The 14,777-nt window shown below is 40.0% G+C and overlaps 1 protein-coding gene across 5 annotated transcripts in view; it reads right to left on the bottom strand.

Annotated features, from left to right (window-relative positions):
• The window catches only part of diaph2 (diaphanous-related formin 2), a 327,687-nt gene that overhangs the window by 262,738 nt on the left and 50,172 nt on the right, over positions 1-14,777 (bottom strand). The window lies entirely within an intron of this gene.

Below are 14,777 nucleotides of genomic sequence, written 5' to 3'. Positions count from 1 at the left end.
ACTAATAAAATAAAAATCAACCTGGCACAAAGGAGATATGCTTCCACTGCTGCCCTCTATCAACAACAAATAGGTAAAAAGTGCCGAAAATGTGCTTTACCATTACATTTATTCATTCACTGCTGCTACATAGAAACTCTATTTTACAGGTTGGAGTAGATCACTGAAGGCTCCAAGGAGGAGCCGCAGTCTTTCAGTTAAACTGTGACAGAAAGGCTGAAACCTGTTATGTTTAAAATGAATGTTTTCATGCATCTTGATTAACCCTGACAGAACTTAAAAACTCATTTTGTAGGCCATTGATTTTATGACAGCATAGAGTTAAAATGAAACCTTCAAATGCCTGAACATTAATATGAAGATCAATCAGTTGCACCGCCTATGTTCACCTATACTGTATGTTTGAACAAATTCATGGACACTAGGAAGTAAATCAATACTTCCAGGCATGTGAAAGGATGTAGCAGATTGCAGCGTTTACTCATTGATATTTATCTAACAAACACAACAACTGCACACACTCAACACCAGGAAAGGAAAACGGCTCTGTTCACAGGCATTCTGGTGGCTGGTGCTATTCTTTTCTCAATGTGTGACTACCGTACAGGTTTGTGCACATGTACCAATCCTTTTGTTTGTGTTTGCTTTTGCGCACACACTCAGTTTTCACATACAAGTGTGGTTATGTGTACTGTATGCATCTGAAAAGATGACAGGTGGTGGGAGGTTTGTAGATCTTTTGAGACTTGTCACACTGTTCTGGTTTATGAGCCAATGACAGGAGACACACACCCATCCACATCAAAGTTTATTACAGTTCATCACCTCCCCACCTGCAGTGTAATGACATTTAGCCAATCCTATAAAAATCCCAGGAAACCTGTGGGTATAAATCAATGCCTTTCCACCTTTCCAGCTGCTGCTCACATCCATTATTAAAGCTTCCACATCATATTCGATAGCGTATGAGAGTGCTCTTATGACAAGCATGTACAGGTGTGTATTTATGCCTGTCTTCCCCCCAAATTTGGCTTGGGAGAAAAAAACGAACAGACATTCATAGACAGGAATAGTGCACACTCACACAAACAACATCCCATACTGTAGCAACCCCCATCACCCACATCCCCAGCCCCGTGGAAAAAAGGATCAGTGTGTATCTCTGCTGACAAGCAGTTTACATAAAATCCTATTCGTTTCATCCAGGCAACCCTGGTAAGTATATGGTCTGCTGCAGCCTGGTAGAGGGCTGCATCAGCTCCACCTGTCTGGGACTGAGGTTTATCTGTTTTGTTTTGTTTTTTTCTTTTACGGTCTTCACATCTGACAACTTCTTGTTTCCATTGCTCTCATATGTCTCTAAATGTCCTAATCAGATTCAGATGTAACATTCAGATAGAGTCCAACATGTGGTGTAATGACAGAGGCTGGTTTCTGCTGTGGCATGCATACAAGCTTGCCTCCTCACCTGCATACAAGCATGTGTGAATACGTGAGGTTGTGCGAGGCTATTAAATGAAATGAAGATTGCGGTGTGTGGTTCCTAATGCAGTCAGTGACTACCCTCTGCAGGCAGGCTGACTGAACATCAGGCAGGGAAACAGAGGGGAATATTCATATGAAATAAGGGCAGTACTGTAGGGATTTACATGTTGATGTACAATCATACTCAAAATATTAAAATAAAACTTGATATTTTTGCTTATGGACAGTCATTTATCAAAACTAGTTACTGAAATTCTAGATGGCTGCTTGTATTACTTTTCAAAGACATTTTCAGAACCATTTGCAATTGATGAGCTCCATGCTGCTTTTTGACTACTTACTGAAAACCATTATTTATAATGAGCCATTATGGCAGACAAGTACATTATAAAAAGGGGAAATGTGTTTCATTGTAGCTATTTTGTACACATTTATGTTGTTAAAAGGAAAATTGTTTTTCTGTGGCAATTTGAGTCTCAAGTACAGCTCGTTCAGACCTGTTTTTTTAATTCAGCACATTCTGATGTTAATGCTGTGCCTTCAGAGAGTCATAGAAATTTCAGAAAAATGATCATATATTTCTTTATAACTATTTCCAAATGTATGAATGCAAAGTTATATAGGTTTAGTGTTGATGATTGAAGGCCAAACCAAATACACACGTAACCATATACTGTCTTCATTCATTTAGCAAGTTGATTCAGGGCTGTTACTAGATTGCTCCATTTCAGAACACACTATATACAGTATCCAAACATGAGCAATGCTGAAACCATCAACAAGCCATAAAGCTAATCTATCAATACCATTGGAAGGTAGGCGCACAAACGATCATTCATGTCATTTCCATTTCTGTGAAGATGGGAGGTACATCAAGGTCTATTCCCAACAGGTTAAACAATAGCAACTGAAGTACCTCATTGCAGCACATCAAAAACTATGCACCACATGAGTCTTTGAATGAGCTGTTGAAAGAAAACAGACAGTTTCCTGTCAAGGTGAACAACCTGAAATTAGAAGCATTATTTACTGCACTGACATGCTGCAGAGAAGAGCGAGCAGGGAAACAGTAGGTACTTAAGGATTGTGTTTAAAAGGTGAAATGCACGGCCTGGCTTGTGTGACGCTGCATCTTGATTTGCTCAGTTGGTGCAAACTGTACAAGGGCATTTGTTTTTGGTGAGGAGGAGTGAGATATACTTGATCATTTAAGGCCCCGGTTCCAAACTTTGGGTCCAGAATCCCGTCAGTGTGTTGCCAGCAATCACACGAAATAACGAGATTTTTTTGCGCTCTGAGGTTCTAAAAATCAGATTTACACATTAGAAAATTCATATTACTTTATATATACATATTTTATTTATCCATAGTTTGGGATAAAGTACATCTGTCTATCTATCTATTACTGCCCCTTCATAAATAAATATAACAAAACCTGTGAACCAAAAGAAATACAATTTTTTTTTTAATTTTTTACTAATAAAACTGTGAAATCAATCACATCATGTTCATGCATGCTTTAGGAACTAGCCTTTCTCCAATGTCCTCCTATGAGGACATATTAAAATTTTTTCTCTTCTGTATCTTGCACACTCTTGCTCTTACACTTTCTCTCCCTTCCTTCCTCTCAGTCTGACTTCTTAGTCCACTGCCCTGGCTCTTAACACATGTTAAGTACGGAGGTCAGCTGGATGCTAGGGGTCTCTCTCTCTTCTGTTAAAAAGAAGAATCAGCTTATTAAAAAGTGAGCTCTAGAGGAAGCATCCATGCTCCACCTCCCACTGAACACAACCACTTTACTAAGCTAATTAGCTACTTGGGCCAGTAGCTGGTGTCAATAGGGGAAACAGCATATTTCACCCTGTCAGCTTCTACTGGTGACCTTGGATGAACTTTTGATACACTATTAAAGAAGATGCCTAGACATGTCAATGCTGCCCAGTGATTTCAGCTCATACTTACTATAACTACAAGGCAATATCATCAACTAGTTTAAAGGTCTGTGATCCTCCAAAATAGGGTAAACTGTTTTCCTAGAATAGTTAGGACTGTGTACAAAGTTGCACTTTGTTATGGACTCAGATGAACTCTGCCACCACTGAACAGCACTATAAATGAGCTACAACTGCCTTGATCTAGTCATTCCAAGATCACACCTTCACACTGATGAGTATAATAATTTGACATGCAAATAGCAATTACTGTAGCTTCACTTCAGTTGACATTCAATAGCTCCGGCATTTCATCCACCAGTTTTCTGTAATCACAACTGAGTATCTCGCCTTTGCTAGAAATGAAGTAGTGAGGGGGGGGACTCCGAAGGTTGCTGGATACTTTTCAGTGTGTCTCCTTAAACCATCACTTACTGATTGCTTCCCTTTGCTGCTTTCTGGCACCGCAGCCTGGGTCTTTGATTAGAAGAGTCTCCCCCATAATCACAAGTGTATGATTATGGCATTAGGCCGGATTCTTCACATCAGAATTTGCAATCAAGAAATTGGCGTCAGAGATCGATACAGTGCAGCACCTCATCTGATGGCAGAGAGGAAAGAGGACATTGTGTGTGGGAGGAGGAAGCTTAGGATCAATTAGGAAGCGGCTGCTACGTCCAGACATTACTTTTAATCTTCTAATGCATCTGCGCAAAGACGTGGAGCCCAGCGTTTGTTGGCTTCTAAGACAGAGGAATCGATCTTTTCTGCACATCTTGACGCCAGTTCGTCCTGGGCTGTTTCAACAGCATTTAAGACATAATGAAAGCAGAGCGCCTAAATCCGCTTATACTCCCTAAGTGAAGGAACTGTATTTGGTGTCACACTTGAGGTGAGGCTGAAACATCTTAATCCTTTGAAATAGTTTCTAATACATCTGAATACCTGGTTAATCTCTCAGATGTACTGTAGCCTACTGTAGTGCTGGAGGCTTGCCTACTGTGTTGACATCCTGTTTCATCATACTGATATTTCAAATACATAAAAGGAGGAAAGAGGCCTTGACTGACCTGCAGAGCAATACAACTGACAATCTAAGAAAAACACTACCACATGTGAAACTTTTCCAACTAGTCTTTTGCTATGAAGTCAATTACTGAACTTAGAAATTGTAAACCCATGATACACTGACAAATTGTTTCATTGGATAATCTAAAGTGTTTTGAACAGATTCATGCCACAATTGTGGTGGAAAATAATACAGGGGACTTGGTGTGTTATATGCAGTCCTTATCAATGTAGTCCATGTGGAGTGTGTGGCTCATTCAATTAATCAGGCATCATTTAAACCAGCAGGCTTGGTGACAGGGGACCCAATCACTGGTGAAAAAAGCCATTCCCGGCATTCCCACTCTGTGTCCCCCACACTAATGCACTGTGGCAACCTTCTAACTATCCAATTCCAGACCCAGACCCCCATAGTTTACACAGTCCCTCAGCTTCTTCCCAGTCACCATCTCTTCTCTTTCATTAGACCCCACACCTCTATCAAAGGGAGAACGGAGGAAAGCTGCAGCTCCATCTCATGTCAGAAATTTGCCTCTAAGGAACAGGAAAGTGGAGGAGAGAGCTAAGACTGAGTGGAGACAGAAAGAGAGAGAGTGTGATGAGGGAGAAAGAGGAACCCAAAGCATCTCTAAGCATAACATTTCTATGAAGAAGAAAACTAGGTGCGTGGGTGTATGTTTGAAGTGGATGGACAAACCAAACAGCATTGACTGTACTGTCATTTTTAAGGTCTATTAATGTGTCTAGAGATTCAAAAGAGGTCTAATCACAACTATAATAAGAGAATTTCTAAAGCAACATGGGGCAAAAAGCCATTACCTAAACAGCAGGCTCACACGCATACACACATTGAAAAAAAAAGCTCATATGTGGCAGGAAAATCAGTCTTGAAAGTGTAATGCGTTTGGAAAATTGTCGCCTGCAAAGATCACATGCAACAACACACGTAAACCAATACCTTCCTAAATTGTGTTTGCCAACTTTAAAGCAATTGTGTGGGATTTTTACATATAAACAAACGTCAGATTAAGCCTGTCAGCATCAGGTAAATCTCTGTTTTTCACAGTATACCAGAATTTAATCTGGTGCCAGCGGCACCATTTCCACACTAGAAGCTTGCCAGATGTGAAGAGGGCATAGAGTAGGCTACAGCAACTAGGAGCATCAAGGAAAATCCAAAGAAGCATTCAACAAAAGTTTTTTGCAAGAAAGAATTACAGTCTAAGAAAGAAAACATGGATTGCCATTCGTGGGACTCTTTCTTGTGTGCAGAAGACTTTGTGCTGCCAGCTAACAACCATCACTCATCGTTTTGAGAAAATACAGTAGGTAACTGCCATGTCTCTGAGATTACTCAAAAACCCCACCACCACACCACATAATAAAATGCAGATTCCAACCATTTTTACCATTTTTAACCATGAAAAATAGCTCATAAAGTGGCTATAGTGTGATTAAGGAATTGTACAATCAACTGCATTGTGTGTCTTTCTAATAATTCGTATTTATTTAGTGTATTCTTTATTTTTAAGTTATGTATGTTGTGGGTTTGAGTGTAACACAATTCTGATTCTCTGTATGTCCAGTGCATATGGCAGTATTAACAATAAAACTGACTTTAATTTTGAAGTTGTCCAGTTTAGGAAGTAAATGATGACTGCTCTACAGCAAAACTTCTCTAAACAGATAATGTTCCTTTACACCTTGATAGGTATAGATATTCTTATGCATTTGTACTACCTATACTGGATATGTGTGTGCACCTGACAGTGAAAGGAAAGCTAATCCCGCTGACAGACTCTAAACTTGACCTGAACAGTGACCCCAAACAGCAGCAGCCCATGTAGAGAAAGATGGACAAGCTGGCAGGATGCCTGGGCTTGCCAACATCTTCTCTTTTTCTAAGCACTCTCAAGAACTGACAAAGCTTTAAAGATGCTGCTGAGATTCTGAGACCCGTAGCACAGAACCACCACCCCCACAACCGTCTAAGAAGAAATGATATTCTGTCCTGCAGAGAGAGAGAAAGTTCTAACTCAAATATCCTTGACGGTGTGATGATTAAAAAGGTGGAGAGAAACAGAAAATGAGCTGAGGAAATTGGCAAATGTTCACTGAGACTGTAACTCTGTCTGTGTGCATGTGTGTGTGTGTGTGTGTGTGTGTGTGTGTGTGTGTGTGAGAGAGAGAGAGAGAGAGAGAGACGGGAAAGGATAATACAAGAGACAGAGTTGTGGCTATGAAAGCAGGACATGGGTGGATAAAATTTGAGGAAGAGTTGCCTTGATTCTTGCGTTATCATATCTTGTTGGAAAGCAGAGTGCAAAGCTGTCAGCCAATCAAAAGAAATGAAACAATAACAGTAAAAAAAAGTATTTGTTGGAACAAAATACGCAACACATAACCTACAGGTTTCCCTTAATTTTTAATTTTTAACCTGCCTGAAAACTCAATATACTCCTCTGAAAGTAGCCCACAGGTTCTAAACTGCACAATAACACTGCACCCACATACATAGCAGCAAAAACCTTTTAATTCTAGCACTCAAATCTGCTGCTCTTGGCATTTCAATATTTATTCACATTTGCTAGCAGGATGTGTGGTTTTTAAAGAAAATAGAGGTGAAGGTGAGATATGTGGTGTTTGAGTCACGCTGTGTGTCTAAACATAACGGCTTGGTACGGTTATTAACTTGCAAGTTGAAAGTGTACAGGGTAAGATAGAAATAGGAGTCCCCGTGGGTCCCAGCCACTCCAATTTCAACCGTAGCGTCCCAATTAAAAGAGTTGCAGGGCAGAAGAGGTTCCTCTGCTGGGCTGCAAAAAAAAAGTGGTTCACAGACCACCTTCTGAGAGGGACCACGAGGCAGCAGATTGCTCAGATTTAAATGATAATTTCCAGAGAAAAGATAAAAGCTTAGTGGCAATTTAGAATAAACTTTGCACAAAACATACTTTCTGCTGCCAGCGTGAGGACACAATGTATTGACCAACATCCACCGAAGACACATTTATCAAAAAATGTCTTCTGAATAGCACAAGCTGTTGTGGGTTTAAACAAATGATGCACACACAACACACAGGTTTACAATAACAAATCACTGACTTCAAAGTAAACAAAAAAAATGATACAGAGGTCCAAATTTTGCCTACCAACTGTTTTGCCACTAAACACACTCTTTTTTACACACTATTTTTTTAACTCAAAAAATGTGGCAAACAAGAACCATCTTTCAAAGCCTTTGTCTCACTTGCCATTATCCAATTATAGCTTTCTTTTATATCAATTGCATTTCTGTTTTTCCTATTTGTAATCTACAAAAAGAACACTCATTATTCGTTGCTGGCTTTCCATCCTTTGAACCTATAACATTGAGAAACTGTCACAAATAGCTTGTGTAACCACTGGGCCGGAAAAGGCTTTCTTTTTTCGGTTTTACTGATTAACATAAATGAAGACATTAAAAACTGTAGCCCAGAGTAGCATTGTTCCACTTAAGTGGAGAGTTCACAAGACAAGATGCAGCTGACAAAATGCAGGACTGCCTCTTATATATATATATATAGATATAGATATATATATATATCTGTTTAATTGAAGTAATTCTTCTTTTTTTACACTGACAGAGGTCACATGTGTTGCATGTGATCTTTCACATATTATTCAATACATTTCCCAATCATATTTTTGAAATCCCTTCCCCAATTTATGCTCTTTCACATTATTACTAGCTTAAAAAAAAACAGGAAAAAGAAGTATCACACTATCAATATCGCATCAATATTACAGTACCTCTTAGAACTGCTGCCTCGCAAGAAAAAGAAACAAACATGCACTCCACAAAATCCTGCCTTTGGGTATTTATAAAACATTAAAGACACAACATCGCCATTATCAGGCTTGTGTTTTTTATTAGAAAGAGTCATCAACATTTTAAGCCATTTAAATTCAGAAAGCTCAGAGGTCATTTGTTTGTCTGACACGACGTTAAATCAATATCAACACAGAGGTAGTAAATGTGTGCTATTAAGCTGCTGCCTTCGAAGTGATGCAACACAGAGACAATCGGCCTGCTTGAGCTGCAACTTCACCATCGCCTGAGGAAGTCCTGCCTTTGCAATCTCCAGGCAAACCATGGCAGCACATGGATGCAGGTGCATGCACACACAGGTGTGCGAGCGAGGATACTTAACTGTCTGTCAACTCACATTATGGAGAAAGAAAAAGCAGTCTGTCGAGGGGGAGAAGAAAAAGTGGACTGCTAGGAGATGTGCGCGCCTGCCTGACTTGATTTTCACCTACTGCCAACAACAGGGGGTGAAGTTAATGAGGTTGTTCCATGTCCTATCACTACCAACCCCGGTGTCCTCTAACACACTATATATTCTCATTTCCTACAGCGTCATCATGGAGTCTGCTCCTCACCACATTTTTCTCTAGAATGACAGTGCCTCCACATATCTGGCAAACTGAAATCTGGGACATCCTTTGTGCATAAACACAGACATTGAGGACAGAATGGACTGAAGCATGGCCGTGAGAAGTCGCAGTGACATGGCACACACTGGCAATGTGTCACATCGCAGCTAGAGTCAGAGAGAATTAAAAATAGAAAAAAGGTTGAAGACAAATGTGGAAATAATAAGAACAAAAGGTAGATCATTGTAATGTAGAGCATGTGAGACATCAAGTGATGAAGCCAAGTAGGTTGAATCATCTAGAGTAGTACTGACAGAGTGACTCTATGTCCATATAACACAAATGACATGGGTTAGAAAGAATTTCTGGGAGGCAGGAGGAGTACATATTGCTGGAAGTCACAAATAAACAAATCATCTGAACAAGCACAACAACACTGTGATGTTCATATATTATCAAATCACACCAAATAGCAGGAAAGACTGGAGGGATCAGCAGAATGACTTCACAAAAAAAGGGGTGTCTTTTAAAGACTTCTGAACATTCAAATGGACACAAGGCTCTTCTTCTGTCATACATGTGGGAGGACGGGAAAAATGCTTACCTCCCCCATGCAATTATTACTGTAGTAATACAATCTGTGAATTATTAAGCTGGTGTTACAATAGCCTAACCTCATCCAATCATGCTGGTGTGATCTATAATTCAACAAGGGCTGCCGAGGTTCCCTTATTATAACCAACACACTGGAATTCCAAATGAGCACACAACTCACCCTCACTCTTTCTCACTTTATCAGTCTGTCTCTCTTACTCGTTCTCACTGTCTCTTTGGCTGTCTCTTGCTCAACTTGACAACAGCAGCATATTTACTCATTCGTCAAATACACTGATGATAGCGCTGCATTAAAATCATTAGCAGCCAATTTTCAGGAATGAAAATTTTTTAACTCTAAATGGAAATTTCGGCAATGGGATGAACGTTACCAGAAACAGCACAAGAGAGTGTGAGTGAGTGAATGTCGCAAGGAGAAAAAAAAACTCTGTTTGATCATCATCCTAATTACATCTGTAACAATACCCAAGTTGTTTTGCACAGAATCAGCTTGAGAATATGCAAATAGACACTGCTTACACTTGTATGCAGAGCCTGGGCAGAAGAAAAACGTGCATTGTGGTGCTTTCTTGTTTTGAATTTCAAAAGGAAAGTGAAAATTGTCCAAGAATTCTCTTTATAACCCCAGGCATTAATTCTGCATATTACAATCAATTATAGAGATCTGAATAGCAGATTTATCTATGGAGAGAACATCTGGAGAGGAGTACTTCAATAAGACTATTGTATCAAAAAGGACTCCTCTGTGGAAATAAAATGTTACGCTGCAACCAAAGTCTGAGAGGGAAGAAGAGAAGAGAGACAGGGTTAGGGGTGCAATTAGGATGGAGGAGACTGCAGACAACTCCCTGATTGATGTTGTTGCATATTCAGGAACATGCTGCTAACACAGGAGGACAGGCAGTCATGGAGGGCCAAAATGTCTCTGCATAAACATTTAAAAATATAAAACACTCCAACACATTCTAACAAGCCCACAGAATACCAACAAAGAAAAGCACTACAGAAACTCAATCTTATCTGTGCTCCAACTGTACTGACCCTACTTGAGTATACTTTGTCTCATATTGTGCACTTCTCAAAGTTACTGTATATATAATAAACATTTCAGAGCACAAGTATTACAAATAACACTTCTCTCCGTACTTAACTTCTTCAATAACATAAGGATGTATATGGCAGGATCAGATCACTTTGTCCTTCATTTCAGACTTCTTTGCATACACAAATAGCCACCTTTGAGAAATGCAACACTGCCTGTGAAATTATTTCCCTGCGTGTATGTTTTCATTGAAAGTATAATAGAAATAAACCACTGACAGTGTTGTACTGCACAGGGTCTTGTACATTTGTGTTCTTCATGCTCTTCTGTTCAATAATTAAACTGACAGAGCTGGGTCACTGACCAGGTGGAGCCTGTCTCTTATCTATCTATCTATCTATCTAACTATGTGTGTCCATAGAGACAAACACATGTGCATTAAGAAAAGCTTTTAACAGGCACAAGCTAAGGTGAGAGATGAACCTTTGCCCAAAACAAGAAATCCAAAGGTCCAAGTAGCCCACTCCTTTGTTTTGCACAGATCTGGCAAGGCTGCAGCTACAGCCAGAGAAACGTGACTCTCTTTTCCTTCACATGTCAGCTCTCCAGGGTTGCAGAAGCTCGAGAGTACACCAAGATCACAGAGATGTGATGGAGTGCTTGTGAAATTCAGAACTGGCAAGGGACAGCAAGGGAGAAAAAAGCTTCATCTGATCCACAATGGCATTTCTGAGAAACGTGCACAAACACGCAAACATGTGCCACTGTGTAGAGTGGCATATCTGCACTCCAAGAATTCAACAATGAGAAAAATAGAAGTTAAGAATTCTTCATTTCATTAAAAGCCTATATGTTATTGTGACACTTGTTTTTAAGCATTAAATGCAGAGTCAAGATTCCAACCACATTCTACAGAAACAATGCACAGAGGAGAGGAAACTGTGGATAGGACAAGGCCAAATTTGGTATAACAACACACCTTTAATTTAATCTCTGCAGTGATTAAAGACACTCCAAATTTATAGCACGTTTTTCTTAAGCTTAGCTATCACTGTGGTTGTGAAGGTTGTGACAATCTTTTCAAATACATGTAATTTTGCCTACTTAAGAAATCATCATCCTACAATCAACATCCTAATTTGCAGGAATAGTGATGGTAATTAATTACTTATAAAAAGAATATTTTTTGAAATAATCATTTAATAGCATACATTATCCACATACCTTCACTTAGAAGCTGCCAGTGGAAGTATCCTCCACCTTTTTTAATTTTGTTAGAGAACTGTTAAGCCTTTCTGCACAGATTATTGCTTATCAAAGATCTCAAGGTGATTTGCGCAGTTTATACTATTGTACTTTATTAGGAGGAACATAAGCCTGTGGGCTGCAGAGTTTCAGTAAAATTAGATTTTTACATTAACTAAGGCCATGGATGTCTAAGGAAAAGGTGAGGTGCAATTAATCCAAACAAGATAAGTACTTTGTGTACAAAATAAAACAACAAACACAGGGCTAAGGGCAATTGTAATGCAGGCTATTGCAACATATTATCCAAACCCAGTTAACGCTTTGGTTGTAGTCTAGAGAGTCACTAAGAACGGACTTAACACAACCATAGGCTTAGGCATGCTCACATTAACTTTTCCACTGAAACATCAAAACATAAACGAAGCACAAAGCCACTTACTTTGTGTGTGAAGTGATACGGGTTTGAACGGCAAGTAATAGGGGTACACAAGCGCACCGAGAGAAAAACCAACAAATATGCACACACTCACACACACATATCCTCGCACAGACATGGAGGCACAAACGAATACACAAATGCCACAGCCAGCTTGCCATCTCTCTGCGGACAGGAGGAACACTCCCGCCACATCATTTCAGAGTGCTTTTCATCACAGTGTGACAACATGTCAGCTCCAGTCCCCGTCACTACGCCACACTGCATTGATATTCACCAACTGTGCAGCAGCCTGGGACACAACACAGCCATGCCAAAAATATGACACTAGAAAAAAAAAAAAAACTCTCCTGCATTTACTTGCCTACGCACACACCCACGTGCTCACACTGAGACCGTTACATACATGCACATGTGTCTGCAGACACACCAGTTTTATCCTTTGTATAATGCAGTTAGCAAGCATCCTCACAACAGCATTGAAGTCCATCATCCATACGCTGCTGGTCAAATGCATTTCCACTCATTTATGTCCTCGTCAGAATGAATTGTTTTTGTGTTCACCACCTAAAGAGAGCTCTGAGTGATTCTGTACATTACATCAGGATCCTTCCTCGACCACCTGTCAGCCAGAATGACAGACTGATGACTGACAGTGCAAATTCTGCATATATTTACTCTGAACCCATCCCACAAGCTACACTCGAAAATTACTATTCAGTACCTACTCACATTTACACCCCTGGGGCAAAGAACAGGAGACTTGGGGCAAAGCAGACTGACAGGAGACTGCAGTGCTGTCTGTGTGTGAGTGTCTGTAGGTGTTTGTGGTTTTAGGTGTGTGCATTTGTAATGAACACCATGTTGTGATTTAATTACTGTTATTTTTATCTGTGATTTGGAAATGTTGCAATAACACAATCATCTGGGGTTCCAGACAAAAAGATAACAGTGACTGATAAACAACTGTATTACTCTGCCATAACGTGAGGGTATTAAGATTTTTACAAATGCATTTACATTGCAGGGGGCTGCAGTATAAAGTATGAATCATTGATGATCACTCTTGACGTGGAGGGGATATGAAATTGATGAGGAATCAAATAGGCAGCCAAGTCAATCTGCTCTACAAATATTGCCTGCACTGGAACACCAGGTAAGCATGTAATGAAATTTCTAGTGTAGTTTGAAAATCCTGCACAAGAGTGCGTTCTCTCTTTTGACTGCTCTGTATCTTCCGCACAAACACAGCCCTGAGTGTGAATACAAACACACTGGGTGGGGGGGATGCATTCAGTGGAGCAATTAAATGTCCCTGTGCGTGTGCATACAAACTATCAGCCAAATCAGACTCTACAGGTATCCTCTGTGGAGAGGAGGTAGTGTGGATTAATCCACCCCTGCATGTCCGAGCTGCATGGCTGCTTCACCAGCCAGGACTACTGGGCTTGTTAAAGTTGATTTATTAGGCCCCTGTTTACTTTGGCTTTCCCAAGCAAGGCAAGGTCAACTATAATGGTCCTCTGAATGGGAATACATTTCGACCTGGGTATATATGGCCAATGCTGTTTTTCCCCCAGCAACCTTTCATAGGATGCAATATCAAATCACCTGCCCCATCCCAATTCTAAACACACACTCCAGCAGTTCTATCCCCTAGAAGCCATGCTTAGGAAGTTTCTAAATGGGTGAGCTATCTGTAATGACCTTTTATTCTACTGTAATCTACCTATTCTGAAGCACTCCTGTGCAGTGCTTCAACTATTCATACATGTGGGAGAGAACCAATGCATCCATTAAGATCAAGGTTTTTACATAGTATGACGAGAGTGAACAGGAAGGCATGAATTAATGTGGCTTATACCAAACCCAGCTTGATAACAAGATGCATCAGCACACTTACTGCCTGCTGATAAAACGGTACAAGGGTAGAGCTAGAAAAACCCCATGCCTGAGTCAATGTGTGGCAGGACACAGAGTTTCAACTTTCAAGTAAAGATTTCTGGCAAGTCCCACAGTTTGCTATGTGCAAAATTAAATACCTGTATTTTGAACAACTAATCCGTTCTACCTCTATCAGTTCTGTAAACAAATATATCTTTACTTTGCATGGTAGAGGTAAGGAAAGATGGAAAGACAGAAGGTAGATTAAAAGCAAAGGATCTGTGCAGAGGAAAAATGATTTAAAAAAAGTCCATGTACTGGATACTAATCTGCATGGTCAGTAAGGAAAGAAATATGGATGGCTTCCCAGAGCTGCGCTATTTACAGTTGTAGCCATTATAGAAAGTGTGCTTTTATTTTATAGTGACTGCACCACTGCTGCAGTGCAGCTCCACTGTGGGCAACAATGAATCTCTCAAATCATAATACAGTTAATAAATCATCGTGCAAGTGTTTTATGACACCAACACTGAAACCATGCTGAAATGTGGAAAAAGGGAGCACATATGTGCATACAACAAACATAATTAGGACCTGGAAATGGGCTGCCATGGGAAAATGTGTCTGTTGATGGCTATTGCTTTATATA

The sequence above is a fragment of the Parambassis ranga genome, chromosome 10 (genome assembly GCF_900634625.1).
Source record: "Parambassis ranga chromosome 10, fParRan2.1, whole genome shotgun sequence".
In the NCBI taxonomy this organism is placed as follows: domain Eukaryota; kingdom Metazoa; phylum Chordata; class Actinopteri; family Ambassidae; genus Parambassis; species Parambassis ranga.
This window is presented reverse-complemented; position numbering and strand designations above follow the sequence as displayed.